The sequence below is a fragment of the Caloenas nicobarica genome, chromosome 10 (genome assembly GCF_036013445.1).
Source record: "Caloenas nicobarica isolate bCalNic1 chromosome 10, bCalNic1.hap1, whole genome shotgun sequence".
Classification (NCBI taxonomy): domain Eukaryota; kingdom Metazoa; phylum Chordata; class Aves; order Columbiformes; family Columbidae; genus Caloenas; species Caloenas nicobarica.
Window position 1 is genome coordinate 8,217,800 of NC_088254.1, and position 21,173 is coordinate 8,238,972.

At 39.3% G+C, this 21,173-nt stretch overlaps 1 protein-coding gene across 5 annotated transcripts in view; it reads left to right on the top strand.

The window, feature by feature from the left end:
- The window catches only part of THSD4 (thrombospondin type 1 domain containing 4), a 285,606-nt gene that overhangs the window by 73,606 nt on the left and 190,827 nt on the right, over positions 1-21,173 (top strand). The gene's annotated exons all lie outside the window — the stretch shown is intronic.

Below are 21,173 nucleotides of genomic sequence, written 5' to 3' on the forward strand. Positions count from 1 at the left end.
CCAGCTTAGCATGTGACTCACAGTCCTTATGCATTCATTTCAGGACTCTCTAGCTGTCTAATTTGTATTTTCTGGTGGTATGTCTGACTGTTGGGATGGGGACTATGGGAGGGATACCCATGCTGTGAACTTCCCCAGCTGCATGTTGAACTGATTGTCTGGAACCCAGAGCAGCAGCAGCTCTGGTAGTGGTCTGCCAACCCTCTGGGGTCCTCACCCTTGCAGGATAACATTTCAGTCAGTCATGGGTTATATATTATTTATTTTGTTTGTCTTTCTGTAAACAAAAGCAACGGAGTTGCACTTCAGTTGAGATTTATGTGGTAAATAATTTATTCTTCAAATACGTCTCTGGATGCAGAGGAATTGAGTTCATGTCTTATTTTTTAAATTAACTTTTTTAAAAAGTTGTTTTCCACAAACTTCAAAGACCAAAGAGGATTTACACATAGAGAAATAAGTACACATACTGTGGACCAGCTATCTTTGTTGTTCTGAGGCCGTTCTACCACTGGATGTGAATCACTAACAGGAGGGTGCAATGATGACTCTTTTACCCACAGACTCCTTCACCACCAGGCTGTGTGTGTTCTGCGCCATCTCCTCTCCAAATGGAGACACAGTCTCACCTTAGAATTTTAAAATGCAGGATATGGGCCCATCTGCTTATCCTTTCTAGATTCGAGAAGAACAAAGTAGAAGGAAGAGAATTTAAATATATTTGTAAAGTGTCTCTTGAATATGGCTTTTATTGCCATCTGTGTAAGTAGCTACGTATAATGCGAAGTCACACAATTAAATAGAAGTAATACATTATGTCATGGCTTACAGCCAGTGTTTGCAGGAATTTCTCTTTGCCAGAGGACTTCATCACAAATAAAGGCTTCAGTGTGCTGTGATTTGTCTTTATGGCAATACTCTGCCCCCGTATGTCCTAAAATTGATGTAGTGGCAAGATTTACCTGATTACGCAAATCTTCAGACTCGGTGATTTGCTCTGGGGCAGCTGGTGCTCTGCATGTGTTTTAGTTTCCTACAGTCTTTAACTCAACATGCTAGGTTGCTTTTCCAGCTCCAAAAGGAAGGCAAAATAAGGGACTGAAAAAGGAATGGGCTGGTTTCTTTCATGATGGAGGGATTCCTCCTGCTTCTCATGTTTTTATTCCCCCTACTTTCATCCTAATAGGTTTAGAAGGAGAAAAGAGTGATAACTACTGGTGATTTTTTGCTGTTAATAAACTGAGGTCATATCTATCCTGTAGTACAGAGCCTGACATTAAGTTTAGAAGTGAAAGCAGTGACCAGCACATCTGTAGGGCTGCAGCTGGGTGTGCCAGCTGGAACACAGCGCGCATTGCTGTCACTGCATTGCTCTTGGGGACCCAGGGAGCCCCTTGCTGGACTGCATTGTGTGAATAGCTCGCTCTGAGCCAGCTTTTGGGGTTCTGTGCCTTGCCTCATTGCACAAAGGCAAAATGCCTGTTTCGTAACAGTGAAGACCCTTCCAGAGATGTGCTGAAGGAAGTATTAGAAGTCACTGTTTATTTATTTTTCAGGGAACTGAAGGAGTGCTGCAAGCATGTGAAGCTCCTTTTTCCTGTACCCAGAAATGGACATTTCCATGGGTACTTGGTGTGCTGGCATGCTCTATGTAGTTCCTTTAGTTGAACAGCTTTGATCCACAATGGTTGTTACCTATTTTTTACACCTCAACACAAGTCAGTGCAGATTCAAGTAGGCCCATATCTGGCTTCAAACTGAGCTAATAAGGTTTGTTTCTAATGTAGTCACGCCTCAGTCCTGGTTTGGTCTGTTGTGGGTATAGTGAAGACTTGCAGAACTATACCTCTTTATTTTTAATTATGAGTTATATACTATGCTTTTAATTAAAGTCATGTTTAGACATTGTAAAGTTGCCCAAAAAGAAGTTTCAGAGCTGTACAGCTTTGGCGCTTTGTACCATGTATTTAGGCAGAAAAAATAATTTGGTACCCTATGGCTGAAGGCATGTTCTGCGGACAGCGTGACTTCTCCTATAACGTGGCCCCAAAGACTTACAGTGTATTAGCTTTGATATATCCCTTTTCAAACTGCTATTGAGAAGACACAGCCAATGCTGAGCCAGCTCAGCCCACCTCCATCTTCATCTCCTTGCTTCCTCCACAGCAGCTTTGACTCACTCTGCCCTCTGCCAGGAAAGATGACTCAGGGCATCTAAACCATGCCACAATAATTTCTTTTTCTCTCCCCTGCATTGCACAGCTTGTTCCTAATGTTTACATTGGATCAATAAGGGTAGCTAAACCATAATTTGCAACCCTGTATTGATGGTGACTTAAGTGTAATTATTATTGTTTTTGAAAAATACATATATTTTTATTTCTCTCTTGTTCAGATTGATGCAGCTGCATTTCTAACCCCTGTTTTATCTGCTACTGGTCCAACACAAACTTTTGTCTTTATTAAAAAAGCCATATTAAAGGGACTATAAAACCTATGAACTTAGAGTTTTTAATGAAAAAACCCTAGCTTGTGTTGGAGAACTAATAGCACATAATTACTTTAAGGGCAGGATTTGAGAGGAAGCATCCGGTTGTGACAGAGGGAAAACGTCACAGTGACATGGCCATAAAACCTGTAAGGAAGCTTAAATCTACAGAAGCAGAGCATGTTTTAATCATTCTGGTAGTTGAACTCTTTAAATTTGAACTCTTTATTTCAGAACACTTTTATTTTTAATTGTGGTGAAAAATTCCTAAACTGAAGTGTTTGATATTTCGATGGCTGTATGAAAATAATCTATTTAAAGGAGAAAACATATTGGCTTATTGGAAAAGATAACCCAGTGGGAATCTGACCACAGGAGTCTCTCTTAGTGAAGAACAACTGCATATTAGAAAGGAGGGAGGTAACTGCAGATTTTTTTTTTGGTCAGAAATCCTGTATAAGGTTAAAGAAGAAATAAAGTCCTCTCCAGGAAAATCTGTCTGATACTTCATCTTCAGGAGGATATCTGGATAGTCTTATGCATCCAAAATACATTGTCAAATAGAGTCTTTTCAAATCAACAGCTGCAGGGCCTCTTGCTTTGAGTTCTGTTTGATAACGACAGCCAGACTTTTGTAACAGACAGTGGTTTTTGTCCTGCAGCCCCAGCCATGGGTTGCTGTCACAGCAGTGAGGATCACCCCTGTGCCGGGCAGGGAGCGGTACCCGTGCAAAGGGCGAGCGCTGGCTCTGCAGGGCGCTCTGCTCTGCGGGATGCAGAGTCCCGCAGGGATGCTCAGCTGTCCTGCCTGCGCTGCTCTGTGCTGTGGGACCGGCCAGGGTAGCCCCGGCAGCACCTCTGCCTGCCCCACAAGGGCAAGAGGCCTTTGAAGTCTAGGAGGAGCCGTGATTGCACCTCTAGTGTGTCAAACTTGAAATAACTAAAAATGTATTATTTGGGGACTTGCCTTTTTTCTTCCTTTTAAACATAGCAATTTACAAGCAGAAAAATACTGCAAAGTCTGAGCAGTTTCTCCTGAGAGACAATTTCACTTTCTTAAAAAAGAGAATTTTGCAAATCAGAGCCTGGTCCACTGAAAGTCAGACACAATTTGCCGCTAAAAGATACTGAGGCTTTGGCCTCTTCCCTCGTAGTAAAAGAAATGCACAGTTTTCATTTTTAAAAATGTTTTCATTTTGTTATTTTAGAGCAAAATTTCGATGGGAAGTTTTCTAAAATGCAGACGTGACCAAGCATTTCCTCCAAACAAGGTTTTTGTTTGCTTTTTGTTGAAAACTAGCTGTTGTTTCCGTACTGCCCTTCCATGTGAATGTGCTTGTTTGCAGGGCAGCACACTTATTTACCTGCATCACACCAACAGCAGGAATTCTCACAGTTTCAAATGTACGTGTTATTTTCCGTATGCAGCTGTAACTTGTGTCAGAGCTCGCTGGACACTATCTAACCAAGCTAATAATAGAGATGAGGATGTTGCTAAAGGATCATCGTGGTTGTGGCTGTACAGATGATTTAGTTCCACTTGGTAATGTCAAGATGTCTTTGGCTTAAAGCACTGTGTCAAACCAGAGGAGTTTCTAGGAACAGAGCCATGTTCAGATGTTGAAAGCTGTTTAGATGGTTTGTTGCTGGCAGGCAGTGGCTGGAGCGGGGGGCTGCACAGAGCAGGGAGCGGCCTCTGCTCCCCGCGGGGTCCCGCGGGCCGGGCGCGGGGCAGCACCTTCCACCTGCGCCGGGGCAGCTCCAGCAGCGAGAGGGATCTCTGCAAAGCCTGGCAGAGTTCATTTGTTTCCTTCCACTTGCCAGGTCTGGCTTCCTCTTAGGACTTCTCTCCCTTTTTCTGTTTGATTGCGGAGAGACAGGAGTTGTGTGGAGTCTGAACAGCACATCACCCTTTGGAGCAGGGCCGGAGTGAGGCTGAGCTTCAGTTGAGATAACAATGGCTGCAGCTGGAAGCAGCAGTAGTGTATATGAAGTGGTGCTAATGTCACTGCTGCATTTTCTGTGGGGTGAAAAATGGGTCCCAAGTCTCCTCTAGCCCTGTTGTTGCCAAACCTGACTACTGATGGGCACCCTGATGTGTGATTCAAAATCAAGCGGAGTGAAAGAGGCGCTGGGTGTCAGGAGCCAGCCTTGTGGCAGGGCGGTTGGGCAATTTCAGCCGGCTTCTCTTTGCTTGAAATGTATCAGAGCCCAAACTCTGAACTGATGGAAGGACATTGGGTCTGCATCGGTTTTATGCTGGGCTTCATGATACTCTTTCTTTAAAACGCCTTTCAAGTCAGCTCTCCATCCTGAAGCCTGTGTTGTGTTCAAAGGAGAGCTCACTGTAGAAGTAGATCCGTGCATGCTGTAAAATCCTTTCTGAGTTTACTCTTGTTTTAAAATACCTTCTGGTAACCTGATTTCTAGCTATGGATGTCTCCCAGCTATAGCTGTGAAAAATACAAGCTCTGAAGAAAATGAAAGGTATAACTTCCACAGGTCTGTAGCAAATACTGCAACTTCAGTAATTTGTGTCAGATAAGAGGCATTTATGACTTAGACTGAATTCATTTTTGCAATTAGAATCATAGAATCATTTTGGTTGGAAAAGACCTTTAAGATCATCAAGTCCAACTGTTAACTGAGCACTGTCAAATCCACCTCTAAACCGTGTCCCTAAGCTCCTCATTTATGTGTCTTTTGAATACCTCCAGGTGTTAGGATGGAGACTGAAGACTAATGCAGGGCCGCTACATTTATTTATTCATGTTTTTTCTTGCTGGGTTTGGAACAACAGATTTCACTCATTTTGAAAGACAAAATATCTCCTCATAACATATCAAAATGTAGTGGCCCAACTTAATATGTTAAGTTGCCAAGAAACTTCTCCAGGCCTCTCTGATTGATGGCACTGAAGACACTGAATGAACTCTGATTAATATTATTTAAGTAATTAGAAAATGGGAGAAAAACCTAACTGATCTTTTAAAAATCTTGGTCTTTTAAAAATCTTAATAGCATTGAGCACTTCTGGGATGGCGCACTCAGCAGGCAGAGAGGGCCAATGACGTTAACAGGTCAGTGCAGACACTGCCTGCAGATCCTCAACAACCAGCTGTGTGTGGGCACAGAGTAGTTTTGCTGTTGTTTCAGGGTTTGGGAGATTTTGGTTCATTTGCTTGGCCTTTGTGCAGACGAGGGTATATAGGCTTTTGAGGAAAACATTTACTCAGTTCTAAAGTCTCATCAATACGATGTTTTGTAGAACATTTTTCATACCGTTGGTCTACAGAAATCATCCACCAGAACTAGTGAACCTCAGGACATCCCTCCCTGGGAGCGTTTGTAAGTCACTAAATTAATATCAAAGTTCTGACAAGGAACACTTCTCTTGTCAGATTTCTGGAAGTTGCTTTTAAGTTTTCTGTTCTTATATGTGACTATTTGTATATAGCTACCAAATACGCACAGATAATTTGGCAGCAAGTTTTGGGACCAGATATAAATGTGGCCTATGGGGTGTTGTGCAAAGTCGCAAATCAGTGAATATTCTGGGCCAACTCTCAGTATATTATACTTATTTTCAATTGTTTATTTTTTCTTCTGTTAGATTATGAAATATGTGTATAAACAAATTATTATATATATATATTGTTTATATGTACATTACTAGTGAAAGCATTCATTCAGTGTCCATCGTTGGATTTCATTACATCTTACCATGGTAGAAGCATTATAAAGTTTGATATATACAGAGAAACATAACATTCACATCATCTTTATAAGTTAACTGGAAATGAGGCTTCAGCTTAGAGTAATTAGAGGATTCATGCTTGAGTAGGATTAGCGAGGTAGGTGGTGGTGCCTTTGGTTTCTTGGCTAGAGGAGCGCAGTCCTTGAGAAGCAAAGGTAATGGAGTCCCAGCTTATGAACTCTTGGCCTTTCCTCATTTGTAGCTGCCGGTTCCTCGTGGCTCAGGATGCGCTGTGCTGAATTGGTATTCTCCTAGTTTGCTGTGCTATACTTTGACAACCTGATTTTTTTCACCCAAAGGACAAGAAGTAGTCTTAACTGTTTTATTTATACTTTCTCTAGTGAGTTGCTTCTAGTTAGTGAACATACAGATGTTTGAGTATATACACAGTATCTCAAGAAATAATCCAGCTGTGCTGCAGTTCATCCAGCTGCAAGGTATTATATTCAGTGAGGCAGCTGCTTGAAGTCTTAATTTCTCATTGTGATAGACCATACTTCTCTGCTTTTTTTTCCCTGCCTCTACCTGTTAAAAATCTTCTTGACTGCTTTTATTCCGTTTTGTGGCTGGTTGTGCTTGAAGCTTATATTTTAATTGCACCTACTTTGTTTTACAGGATAATTTTTTTTGGTTGTTTTTTGGTTATTCCTGTTTTATGTGAAATGCTGTAGCCAGATAGATTCATTGAAGAGCCAACAGAGTTTTGGGAGATTTGAAATATAATGAGTAGATGCTGTTTGTATTTGTTGATTAGCTACAACTCAAACAGTGCACACTTATCTAATGATAGGAAACAACAGAATATAGGTAATAACAGAATTGACATTCTTACATTTCATCACAAAAAACCAAAGGGATTACTGCCACCTGGTTTTTTTTCCTTGTTTGTAGTATGTGTGTAGGAAAGTAAAACTGTCTAGGAGTTGGTCTCTGTTCCTGCAAACTGAAATTCTAACTCTATGCCTATCAATTAAAATAAGTGTTAAACAACTGTGCTGATATAATTCCCTTCTACATACTTTTCACATGTACATTTCATATGCAGTTTTCTTCAGGGTTACGATCTAGCATGATTTGGTATTTAGGAAATGAATTTGGAAAAATTAAGTGAAAACTTTGTCCTGTTTTGTATTTTCTGAGAACTGATGGCTTCAGATCTTCAAGTACAGTGTGGGCTGACACATGAAACACACTGCAGCTTGCTTTGCTTGGCCTTTCCTGTTATCTGTTGGGCTACTTTTAACTTGGATCAGTCTTGATGTCTACCTGTTTCAGGAAGAGTTACTTAGCAAATGAGTTATATTAAGATGAACAGGCAGCCAGTAGCAGTTTAGTGTAAGATAAGGCATCCTGAAGCATATACCTGAAATTATTGTCAGGAGCTTAAGCACTGTAGGTGTACAGTTTCTCTTGACTTCTGATGGAATATGATCTCTAATTTCCTTTAGACTCATGGGAAATCCTATCCGAGGCAGCGAGGTATCCATTTTTCACACATTACCGAAAATTTCATTTTTAACTGACATCTCTTTGAAATGTTTCTCACTTATGAAACTGAAATTTATTCAAATGCAGTGGAACAAGAAGTTCATTTATACTATGTCCCTTTTCCCCCCTTTATTTATTCCTGTTTTGTGAATGGATCACAAGCGAAAGCAGATGGAAGTTTGCAAAGCTTTAAAAGTATGGCTGTGCTAAAGTATCTGAGGCATTTCTTTGACTTCATCAATAAATCTGCTTCCTGAACATCTGTTGTGTTGAGCTTGACCTGGAAATTGTAAATATCCTGTGTATTACTGAAATATGTAACTACTTCCATAGAAAGCTTTAATAAAAAAATATACTTAGATACTTATATATGGAAACCTGATGCTTCCACATGGCAACTTACCTTTTATAGTTACTCTTCCTATGTAATTTTATTAATACACATGTTTTGGTTTGCATTTGTAAGCAGCTTATCAATAGCAGAGCCTGGCTTTTACCCGGGATTCTGTGGTTTGTTACAATTCAAGTGATACTGTGTATGTATTTTCAACTGCACTGTTTAAAGCAGGGACGACACTCTGATGTATGGAGTCAATCATTTCCCTGGGATAGCTCACATGCTCCGCATGTTGTTGTGTTTCTAGTTCGTTGTGCATACCTCAATTTCCCCACTTTTCTACTTGGTATTTGGAGGAGAAAATGGGTTAACGAGATAAGAGCAAGAAAATTTGGATGTTTATAGACGGGCACCTGGATGAGCCTCAAGAATTGGAAAAGGTTGTTAGTGCCTTTAGGAAAATGGGAAGGGACATAATCCATTGAATGTTATCCTTCACCAATAAACTCAGTATGCTCAAAAGTGGACTTGAACATAAACCATGTAAACAGAATGTATTTTTAAGAAGACAGGAAAGTGAGAGAAAGGAGATGAGCTGACAAGCCATATCTGTCCTAATCTTACAGGCTTTAGATAAATTTAGCCTAGCTTTGGTGTAGAAGAGATGTTGTCTTCTGTATCCAGATGACCAATATTTACCGTTTTATTTTAGAGCAAGGATGTCAAGTCAAACTCATTTTCACCAGGGGCCACATCAGGCTCACGGTTGCCTTCAAAGAGCCAAATGTAATTTTAGGATTGGATAAATGTAGCTACTCCTGCATTCATCCAGTCCTAAAATTACATTTGGCCCTTCCAAGGCAACCATGAGGCTGATGTGGCCCCCAGTGAAAATGAGTTTGACACCCCTGTTCTAGAGTATCTAACCTGCCTGGTTGCATTAATTGTGAGTTGGGAAAACATTTCAGGAAAAATTATGCCCTCATTTTAAAGCACACTGCTTAGTTCCTTTGGTGGGAGCAGAAAGTTAAGGACGGATGTTGTGGCTTTTAGGCTCAGATTTAGAAACAAAATTGTATCCAGATTGTGCAGTAATGAAGATTGTTAGGCTAGAATAGAATGTGGAAGGAAGATTTGATTTTTGCGAAGCACACGTGGAAGTGAGTGGTGTAGATACTTTTAAACTTACTTCGATAAAATTTGTCTCAACTCTCTCCACTTGCTACCAACAGCAAGACCTCCATGGATTCAGATCAGTATTTGTATCTGCAGTATCAACGAATTACCTGATACTGTGCGAGTGTCTCTGAGAAATGCTGTACAAATGCGTATACTTATGACTTGAATGGGGGGGAAAAAAAAAACCAAACCAAACAAAAAAAACCAAACACATTTGGTTTTCCACTAGAATATTCTCTAATTTTATTTGTTCTTCTGAAAATGAATAAACTCCTGTTGTCCATGGGACGACTCATCTGTTAAGCTTCAGAGCCAAAATGTCACTCCAAAAATTTGCCTTCACTGTTGAATCGAAATCTTTCACTTCTTTTGGCTTCTTTATAACGAAACACCGATGTAAAGAGGGCATCTTATCGTGATTCTTATGTCTCTTTTGGGATATGAAAAATGAATCTTGGTCTGAATTCTCCTAAATCAGTTCTTTTTGGTGGTAGTTCCTTCTGTAGCAGATAGAGACAAGCAGGCTTGGATGCTCTGAACAGATGTATTTTACAGCTTCACAAGGAAACTATTTTTTATGAGTTTTATGATTGTAGTCCTAGGAGTCCTCGTCACGCAGATCTGCACAACCATTTCTTGTAGTATAATACACTAGAACGGGAGAAACCTTAGGGCTCAGAGTGTTTTGCAGGTGTGCCCTTCTTGCACAAACCCCAGTGATCCTACCATGTCTCCAGATCCATGAAATAGTCTGGAGAATAAAATAGAACTGCTAGGTCAAGACTGTGTAATCATTTTAGCATATGTTATACATTAACTTTGGGGAATATTGAATAAACAGGGCAACAATTAAGCAAAGGATTATCGACATGTGTTCCATCTTTGTTGTGAAATGTATGAAATATTTATTCAACACATTTCTTGTACAATCTTCAATTTGTAAAGTCAAGTATGTAATCTTGATTCTAAACACTTCTATACAGTGTGGGTTGGTTAAGCTAGAAGGCAAAATTGAAAAACGCCTGGTAAATATTCTTTTCATGTTTAAAAATAAATGGGCAACTGAGACATAAGGAGAAAACACATAAAGCGAGTTTGGAATGTGAAGTAGAAAAGAGGTTCCCTACTTTATTAATATTTTCCATGTGTTTGATTTCAGAAAAGCTTTCCCTTTATCTGCTCCGTCAGCAGTGATGTCCTGACGTGGCGCTGCGTGTGCAGCAGGCTGCAGAGCTCCTGGTCAGCTCGCTGCTGAACTTCAAGGGAGGCAACATAAATATGACTTTCTATAGGTCCTAATGGCCCAAGAGTTGTTAGTTAGGTTAGTGGGAGTTTTTCTCATTCACTCGGTGGATTTTGGACGAGGTGATTTGGAAGAAAATGCACCATGTAACTAAAAACATGATCGGAACTGAGGTCGGACCCTGCAAAACTTTGTTGCAGGTTGATAATATCAAGATTTCATTGTATTCAGAGAATTGGTATGTACCTAATTCAGTGGAGGCTCAGGAATTCACTAGAAATTTTCACAGTTTCTTTGGAAAAAGGTGACTCAGTTCAAAGAATACACCTGTGGCCCCTACTCTGTCCAAAGGTTCAAGAAGCTTTCGCTGAGTCCGTGCCTGTTCTGTGGGTGAGCGTACAGGTGGGGACTTGGAAAGGAGCAACACGTAACTGTGGGATTCAGAGTGTTCTTGCTTTCCGTGAACAATTACAAGTGCACAAAGAAGGGGGTTTAGGACCATCTCAGAGACTCAATTACTTCCTTTGTCAGCCCTTCCTCAGATGTCTCTTTTGTTTTACTCTATATGTTCCTGAGCAATTAAAATTGTGACTACTAAATGACACTTTTATTCTACCATTGAACCTTTTAAGAATTAACAGTTCTTCTAAAAAAAATTAAAATAATGTATGTATTCCTCGTTCAAAAAAACCTCCAAACACTGACGTGACTCTTGGAGAAACAAACTATAAAAGGGTCCTAGTAAACACAGCTGCTTTCGCATCTACTTTGGGAGACTGATTTCTTCTGAATATTTTTCATTGTGTTAAAAGAATTACATGTTAAGATACATTTTATTTATGGTTTGTTCATTTTGAGCCAATTCCAGTATCAACTGATACGAAAGGGAAGATAACATTAACTTCAGAGGGAGTCAGATGTGAATCTAAACATTTATATTCGTAGTTTCCATTTGTGTACTCAAAAAATGTGTATGCACGCTCTCAGCAGTAGAACGTGCACTTTTGGTTTCTGGAATATGTAAGCACAAAGTTCTCTTTTCTTAATGTACTTTCTATAATATTGTGTGGATTTTAGAAATGAACACCTACATACGCCGAAAAGGTAGATACACAGGTTCTGTTTCCTGTAAAATGTGTGCATTTTATCCAATTAGCTTTATAAATGTTTTAGCTTCAACTTATGAGTTCCCAAGCTGAGGTTTGGGTCAGTCTCCAAGTGGGGCCAGAAGCTGTGCCCACAGCTCTCGATAGCAGTGTGGGGAGAGTTCACCAGTCCAATAGCTGTGGCTGGCTGAAGAGTTTAGGAAGCGTGCTCGGCTACAGAAGACAGTTTCAGCTCTGGCAGGTCTGCCGCTGCTGTGTTTTAATAGTAGGTGACTTAGTGGTGGTTGACATGGAAGCATGGCCTAGGGCACTTAAAGCATGAGCGTTTTTTCCCAGACTAGAAAATCCAGGCTCCCTCAGGTAAGGCCCTAACTGCAGGTTACCAGTTTAGGGGACATCTGGGTGGCTGCTGGGGGGTGTCCCTATGTCTGCTCCAGCCCCAGGAGCGGTGAAGTTTAAGACACGCATGTGAGTTACAGCTGCTTAACAATGCTTAACATGCTAACTGGTAAGATCCGCACTTGTAGCCTGTGGTAAACACAAATTAAAAGTCATTTGCTGAAGCCTCTCTTATTCTGATAAAACCTCTTTCTGTGGGATATGACTTTATCTTTTGTTTTGTAGTACAGGATGAAAGCCTGCAAGGTTAGTCCCTGGAGCTCAGGCTGACTACTGAGACTCACCAAGCTCAGTCTTAGTCTGGAGTCACTGTGCAAAACTTCTAAGAGTGGAGGAGGTATGGGAGGTTGTAAAGATAAACTGCTACAGAGGGTTCCTAAGGATTAAGTGTTATAGCCCATTTTCTAACATGGCATTCCTTAAGAGCCCTCAGATTGACCATTTCGAACTTCATCTCCCAGTATTTCAAAGGAGCACAGAGTTTACAACTCGCATTGATCTAACTGCTAGAAAAATGAGGTTACTTATTAATATGACTGTGAGTGCCTGTGCTGCACATAATTATTTAAATATAGGCATGCCCGTGTTTCTGGATTATTCTGTTAATGTTTCAAGTGGAGATTTTTGGTAGTGCTGAGTGTTATGAGGGGAATTAAAAAGATTTTGCCAGTTTAGCCAGCGTAAGTAGTTGGGACTGGCATTTATTATTTTATTATATATATGCTTGATATTCCTTCTTGTTATGATGAATTACTATTTCCAAAGCAAGCAAAATCTTACCCATTGTGAAACAAAAGCTTATAATGTGGATGAACATCAGAAGAAAGAGATTCCCAGTGGTAGTATATAAAATGAAAAGCAGAACTGGCTTCTATTGTGCTCTGTTTCCATTAGACATCTTGGAAGTTTTATAAGCATGGCGCATAATAAATATCTAAGCCACAGTTTGAGGTCTTTTACAAAGGAGAGACAATTCTTGCTAATATTTTACTGGACCAGTTCTCCCTCTTATACCCAGATAGATACAAATCTCTGGCATTTGTCCACAGTGTCAACTTGTGAATTTGTTAATTTGCTTTCTGTATTGCACTGTATAACTCTGAATTTAAATCCAAACCCACATATTTAAAATTAAGTTTGAAAGAGCCAGAGAAACTGTGCATTAAATTTGCTCATATATCTGCAAAGAGAAGAGATCTGCTTCTGAATAATTTTCGTCAGAGGCCTAAAAATACGGAGGGGCAACTCACTATGGTTGGTTATGCTGAAACGGAGCAGTGATCCCTCTGGAGAGAGATCACAAAGAGCTAACTGTTTGGATCCATTACACCACTGAGGTGGATATCAAGTATAAAACCAGAAACAGACCTCAAAAAGTTGAGCCTGATCTTTTTTTTTTTTTTTTTTTTTTTGTGTGTGTGTGTTTTTTTTTTTTTTTGTTTTTTTTGGTTTTTTTTGTTTTTCAAATATAATAATATAAGTCTGGTGACATCATCAGATCTGAAAAGTAATGTAGACTTTTACTGTATTTTTTTTTCATTACTCCAATATAAATGTATCCCAGTGTATGTAAAATGCATTATAGCAAACCCACAAGCAATTTCCTTCATTGTAACAAATACTGTATCTCATTAGAGCAAAACAAGCCCCCAGTTATGTTGCAGAACATCTGCTTAATAATTTCAAGTTCCTCCAACAGTGCTGCCAAAACAGCTAAAAAGTCAACATCTAGTCCATTACTTTGATCAACTGAAGTAATAAAATTATAAATAATGCACCAAATGCAGATCTGGTGAAAGGCAGCGCAGGGTGTTGGCCCTGGGCTCGGGTGGCTGGGACTGGTGGTGATGTGGCTTCAGGCACTTGGACCTGGTGTTCCAAGGGGGGTGGGATGGAGAACCAGATATCTGGCTTGCATAGGTTTCCTGTCTGATAGTGAGAAAGTGAGTTGATCTTTCTGTGTCCAGATCCTGACTCTAAAGTTCAGTTTAAAATGCCCTTTTTATACCCCTGGGCTTTCTGTAATGCATATGAGGTGCTTTATCATTACTGACATGAGCAAAAGCATCTGTAAACAAACAACAGATCGATGTTTACGTAAAATTTGGCATGAATTGTACTGATACTTATTATTTCTCTGCTTTGTGACGATATCAGTTTCTGCTCTGTATGTCTTAGGGAAACAGTCGCTGTGTGTTGTTGCAGTGTTAACATTTTGGCTACCATAGGAGTGTTTGGTAAAACCAAACCAGTGTGACCACTCAGGACCAGAGGGATACAGTTCAGTATAGATCTCTTGGAGTTGACCCTGTTGGTCTGGTCTAGTTAAAACCAGATCAGGGCTGTAGCAGTTCCTGACTCTGTATATTATGGATGTATGGATAAAAAAGTTTTTTGTTTCAATGCTCTTCCATGGTGAGAATTTAACTAGTGGCACTAATTAAGGTGTCAAGAGTCAAATTACTTTTATTCTGAAAGACACACCATAGTTCATACAGACAAATGCAAATCCTAAGGGTTTCAACTGTACAACCACACTGTGCAGATGGCAGGATTAAGTGATGACGCTGGACCTGTGAGGGATGTGATAGCCGTAAATCTTTGAGATTAAGAAGACATGCTAGAATAAAAATTGACATTTGGAACATTACCTTTGAATTCATTGTGATTTGTAACTTCTGTGGTGCCACAGAAAGAGAAGGGAAAGAACAATAAGAAACAGAAGTTGTTTTTTTTTTTTTCACCGTATGCCCTTAGCATAGGAAGGATAGAAGGATTTCTGGGTTTTGAAGGGATCTTTTTCATGAGGTTCTGTGTGTGGGTTGCCTTTTGGGCAGGAGCAGCTTAGACAAAGATGAAAAGATATTTCAATACCAGAGTAACAGTACATATTGTATTCCTGAACTTCAGTCATTTGCAAGAGATTCTTGCACATGGCCAGTCATTTGAAAAAAAGAGTAGCCTGATTCTGAAGTGGTTAAACTGGCACCATAAAAAGAGAAAACAAGCCACTAGTTTATTTTCACCTGTTGGATGCATTTCAGTTGAGGTTACTTTTTAACTACCATCATGTTCCAAAGCACTCGTACAATAATGTGGAGAATAATTTGGTGTGTTGTGTGGCATAGTTTCTCTTTTCCTCAAAAGCAATTTACACAAGCATTGTAGGGTCAGCTCCATCAATTCCCTTGCAATATTTCCTGGTTTCTTCCCCCAAATTTTCCTCCTCTAAATGCTGCATTTGTAATACATGTAGTTTTAGACCTTGGAAAACATGCTTTACTTAGGTGTCCAGAAGGTCATCCATCAATGAAATGATGCTGTTTGGTTGATGCAGCGCTCTGCACTAGTTCAGCAAGAAAAGCTTTTGAACTGAGTTGCGTCAGAAATTCAAGTTTAGGCTTCCCACTGAAGTAAACATATTACTGTTTATTCTCGGGTGCTCTACTCTTTATGATTTCGTTAATAATGTTACTGTTATGGTTAGTAGTATAATGCATCATTCAATCTGGGTAATCTGCATTGATTAAAGCTATCGCATAAAGAAGGGTTAGTGTTGAAGACCTGCAAAATGCCATTCAGCATAAATGGAGTGGAAAAATCAGGAACTTTACCATACCTGGAAGTTTAAAATCTCAAGCTGATAATGTAAAATTCAGTTGTAGCAGCTTTTAGTAATCAAAATTATAACAAAAATATGGTGGAAAACTTTAAAAGTATTTTCAAATTCAAAGTCAGGGTAGCTATCTGACTTTACAAGTCCTACGAGTACTATCCAAAGCATGCAGACTCTTGCAGACAAAATTATTTGTACAAATAAGCTTTTGCTTTTATTCTTACATGTTGATATTCATTCTCATGAAGTGTACCTCGATCTGTTTATCTGAGTTTCATTTTCATGGCATGAATGTTTACAAAGAGACAAAAATAAACAGTTACCAGTAGTCAGCACTGAAATATGTTTTTTTGTTCACTGAACTGTGCGCAAACAAATTTTAAAACTATGTGGCTGGGCCTAACAGCAGTTACTCTTATTTACACACTGGTAAATCCACCCCTACAATTTAATAGAGGAATTGTGTGTGTGCAGTCTTGCGTGGTGTTTGTATATGACGGAAGTGCTGGATGTATGTATAGCTTATATTGTATGCCCTAAATGTTAATCAGTTTATGATGTATGAAACTGTGCTGCAATATGTATTGATATTTATTGCAGCATTTAAAATATTGAAATATTTTAATAAATTATTGCAATGTTGCAATAATTTCACTAAATATTTCAATAAGTATTTATTGCATAATTGGTTACTGAAATATTTATTTCATTCACATGTAAGCTGACGTTTTGTTGACGAAAGCACCTGTTTCTATTGGGTGTTGGTCACAGTTGCTGCTGGCTGCTGAATTTGGAAGGCACAGTGAGGGCAGGACGTGTTCCCATACTGGCAGTACTCTAATCTAGTTAACGTGGGCATCAGTTGCAATGAAAATGTGATGACCTGAGGATTTGCCTATATTGGCAACTGGCATATACACCTACACCATAGACAGCTTCAAATCTATATACATTTGTCTTCACAGCTGTTTCTAATCATATTAGCAAGGTTGATCTGCGAGTACATGCCAGAGGCTCTACCTCTGCTTTCTGCTCCAGCCATCCTCCACAGACCATGCAGGGCAGGCGCCTGAATTACAGACAAAGATTTGAAAGCAGGTGTTAAGTTTTCAAAGAAGAAAAGGTTGTGTTGTTAAGAACAAATCTGAGTTTCAAAAGAATTTTTCTACAGCCCTAGGGTACTGGATCTCTTAAGATTCAAATAGTTGTGAAAATACAGGTATCATAGACATGTCCTGTCATTATCAAAGTGCCACTTTATTGATGTCCCTGTTCTGCTGATTATTCTTTTGTGTTTCTTTTTCTACAAATTCCAACAACGAAAGCTACCAGCTTTCTTCTGAGAAAAAATCTCCAGGCTTATTGCTTCTGAGATCGTTGCCTCTTGTCAGTTTTTTGAGATAAAGTTTGTACAAGGACAAATAATTTACATGGTGTAACCTAAAAGACATTTTTCTCTAGGAGTATTCATGGTAATCTTTTTTTTTTTTTTGAAAGTCTGTGTCTCAAGAGGCCGCTGCACTTACATCTGACATCGTGAGACTTCAGTAAAAGCACTCGTATTCTTGTACCTTACTTGCCTTTAGCCCCAGTTCATGTAACACACCTTGCATGTTTAATCATTTTGTAACATATAAAACTATACTGCAGTAATATTAATTTTCAAATATTAGACATCTCATTCCAGGGCCAGTGCAAACAGGCAGGCACTGAAGGGCCAGGTCAGCAGGGTACATAAAAAGTAGTTAGATAGTAGAAATGTTAATATTATTTTAAGTTTATAGATTGAGGTTTCTGTGGCAGTAGAAAATATTTATCATTTAAGATGCAAAACTTTTGGATCTTCAACATTATCCAGGTGATTATCTGCATACAATGTCTGAGAAAATATTTTTAAACCGCGAGTGCACTTGAATTTCTATTCCGTGAGGAATAGAAATCAGGCATACGTATCTAACAAGAACATCTGTAAAATATATTTGATATGTGAAATATAAATATATATTTTTTAAATAATGTTATTTAAATGTATGTGAAAGTCTGTATAGCACAAAGAATCCAATTCTATTGAAAATTTAGTATGGTGTGGAGATTGATTCATTCTTAATTTTAAAAATTTTTAATTCAAACTGCAATGGGAATTTCCTGTGTTCTTATGTCTATTTTAAAAAGTCCAAGAAATGTATTTTGTAAGTCTAATGTAGAGCTGTGTTCCTTATCTTAACACAGAATGCTTCAATTTCTGCACAAAACAATACTATAATGACAGTGGCTTTGTCTGCATGCAATGGGAATATGAAAGTTTGTAGAGAAAAATGTTGAGGAGGCAATATTTACTATGTATGCCATTTGGCAGTTGTTCTTTAGGTTAGCTGAGGTCTGATTCCATGTACTAAATGCAATTTATCAGAAGGAGAGTGTCTTCCAGGTTAATTTAATTTGAAAGGAATCCAGTTTGCATGCTTAGAGATTCCTTGGCAACATGAACTAGCAATGGTTAGTAGGGATTTTGGAGGGAGTTTTGAATCAAAAGGGAATTCCTTATCCAAACTAAAATCATAATGTAGATACAACTATTGTATTTATTAGCATTTGAAAATGGATGTGGTGTCATTCAGAAATCCCAGTTTCATTAGTTCAGTCTCAAGAAGGGTTTTCTGGAGGAACCGGAGCTCCCTTTGCTGAGCCGCGGGATCTTTGCTCGTGTTCTTGCCAGCATCCCGTGAACGGGCTGCTCTTCCCGGTGGCTCGGGAGATGTGCTGTGAAAACAGCAGCTCCTCTCTGGGAACGGGAAAGAACGTGAAGAAGCTGTTGGAAACTCATCCAGGATGCCCTTTGTGTTTGGTCCCTGGCTGAAGGCAACCTGTGCCAGGGTGAGTGGCTCTGGGGCTGATAGCCAGCGGTGAACGGCCAGGGCTCCCTGGCAGGTGGCTGCTCTCAGGGAATGGGGAGGCAACAACAGCAGCTTGCAGGGAACGTTGTTAAAACGCAAACTTGTGCATGGGCACAGCTTCCCCTTTTGTGCTGTCTGCTCCACAGGGACAGAGTTAAGTGCAATCAGACTCTGCCGGCAGCTGGTGCTAGAGGAGCTCAGAGCTATGCTGAGGTGACCAGAATTTTTAATCTGTAACTTCTCTGCATTTGAATTTGACATTTTCTTCAATTTTATAATAATATATTTTCAAATATATTTAATTGAAGTGTAGGGAACAATTGTGGGTTATGTGAAAGCTTGACCCCTTGTGCTTGTAATGCTTGCTTATGGTCTGTACCCAGTAAAGCCCAAAAGAATGCCCAGCTTGTGTGAAAGAAAGGAGGACTGAATTATATATGTATGGAAGATGAGTTCCCTAATAGAGTTGCAGACTGGCGTCTGATTTGTTTTTTATGGGTGCAAGTCAGTTGCAACTTCTAAATTCAATGGATTTACCTACTGTAAAGAAAGAGCTGTCAGATCCAAATCACAAGTTATTCCTGAAAAATCATAAGAGCTGAGCAGATGCTCCATTTTGTTACTGACAGATACACCGATGATATAGTTCTGTCTTTATAAAGGAACGATGTTCTCTCTTAAGTGCATAATGAGGAACCTAGTCAGATGATTGCATACTTCTTTGTCCAAAAGGTCAAAAGATATAAGCCAGGATCTGAGACTATGATTTCAGTTTAATTTGACCCAAGGTTATACAATACACATTATTTTTTTTTTTGCCCTGTAGAACTGTAATTATTTGGAAAAAGTATGATGTTGAAGACAGCCCCTGAGTTTTGGTTCTGGATAGAGAAATCAGACTTAATGCCTACAAGTCCTCATATCGTTTAGAGTCAAACCGACGCTTAGCGATATAAAAAGTAGCACGCATAATAGCGCTTTTACAAGACAAGCTGAATGTATAAATTGAATAAAATTAGAATCTGTGGAAATAATCTCAGGTGAGCTGCTGAAGTACACTGGGTAGAATGTTTGAGGACCAGGATGGAGCCCGTACGCGGGAGCGTGCAGACACAGCCCGTGCTGCCGAGCGCTCTGCTCATCAGCCTCAGTGCATTGCAAACCTTGGAACTGTTTGCCTCACATGAGCTCACCAGTTGGAGGGCTGCCGTTCTTCGTGTAAGGGTTGAGAAGGCATGCAAAGTATTTAGGGTATGTGTCAATGCATATCCTGTAGATCGTGCTCGGTGTACTACAGCAAGGAAAAGCACAGAATTGCTTTTCATAACAGAAGATAGGTTTATTTCCTTTTTCAGGGTCAATTTTTTTTCCTCAAGCCTCTTTTACTGCACGTTCTGTAATGTGGATAGTTGTTTTACAATATACATAGTCAGACTAAACCCTTGAGAAACAGGAACACTGCACTGAAATTACAAAGCCTCCAAGATCGCATTATGGGGAGGGATTTTTGTTCACCTAATTTTTTTGTATTTTATGGAGTTACTTTTAAAAACATTGTCTCTGCACATTTGAAAATCAAAAATTCATTTTTGAAATGGACCTAGACACTGTCATATATTTATCCGTGGCTTTAAGAAAAATACCAAATATTGTGACATTTAGGATAAAGCCCAAAGAGCTGGGAAAGCACTACTGGCTGCTTTTGGTACAGAAAGTCATACTGATGATAAAATCTGTAGGAGTTAGAACAAATGTGTTACCCAGCAGAGATGTTTCTGACTTACTGTCTGGATGAACTGAGGATGCAGTCCTGTCCATCAATCTGATGTCTGGTTTAAGAAACTTCAGAGTGAGTTTTATTGCCTAATTTGGGGCACTTAACCTAAAAATGGGAGTTTTGACCGTCTGTATTACTGTTTCATATTCTGTGGTACGCTGCATGGAATGATCACTAATTACTTAGGTGCTGTTGTATGTATGTCTTCATAAGTAGAGTACACACGAAGTTTTTTTGGCAAGATCTCAGGGCAAGGCGGTGTTTTTACTGATAGCACAGAGTAAGCTTTCCCTACACATAAGGGGAAATCTGAAGGAAAACATAAGCTAAATGGAACTGGGGTCTTTGGATGGAAATAAAGGTCATTACCTGCAGTTGTAAGTCACAGAACAGTTGAGGTCAGAAGGGACCTCCAGCTCAGCTGGGGTCAGCTACAACAGGCTGCCCAGCACCTTGTCCAGTCAGGTTCTGAAATAACAGATTCAAGGAGAAACAGACCCATTGCATCTCCCATAATAATAATAATAATAATAATAATAATAATAATAATAATAATAATAATAATAATAATAATAAAGAAGCTTCTTTTAAAGAAGTGGGTGATCTTTTAAGGATGGTACTTCAAGCTGAGTGCTTGAAAAGTAGCTCTTGCACTCTAGCAACTATTACTTGTTAAAGACATTTTCATACGGAACTTTGTTAGCGGTGCATGCCTTAGTAGCAAGTATGCATTACTACTAAACATCTTAATAATTCCTTTTGGCAAATACTTATTTTAAAATCATTACCCAGCCATTTAGAGGTCCAGCAGGGTTCCAAACTGCACATGCAGCAAAGCTTTCATTCATCCTTGTAAAGAGCTATTCCTAAAACTTTCTTACATCAAAAA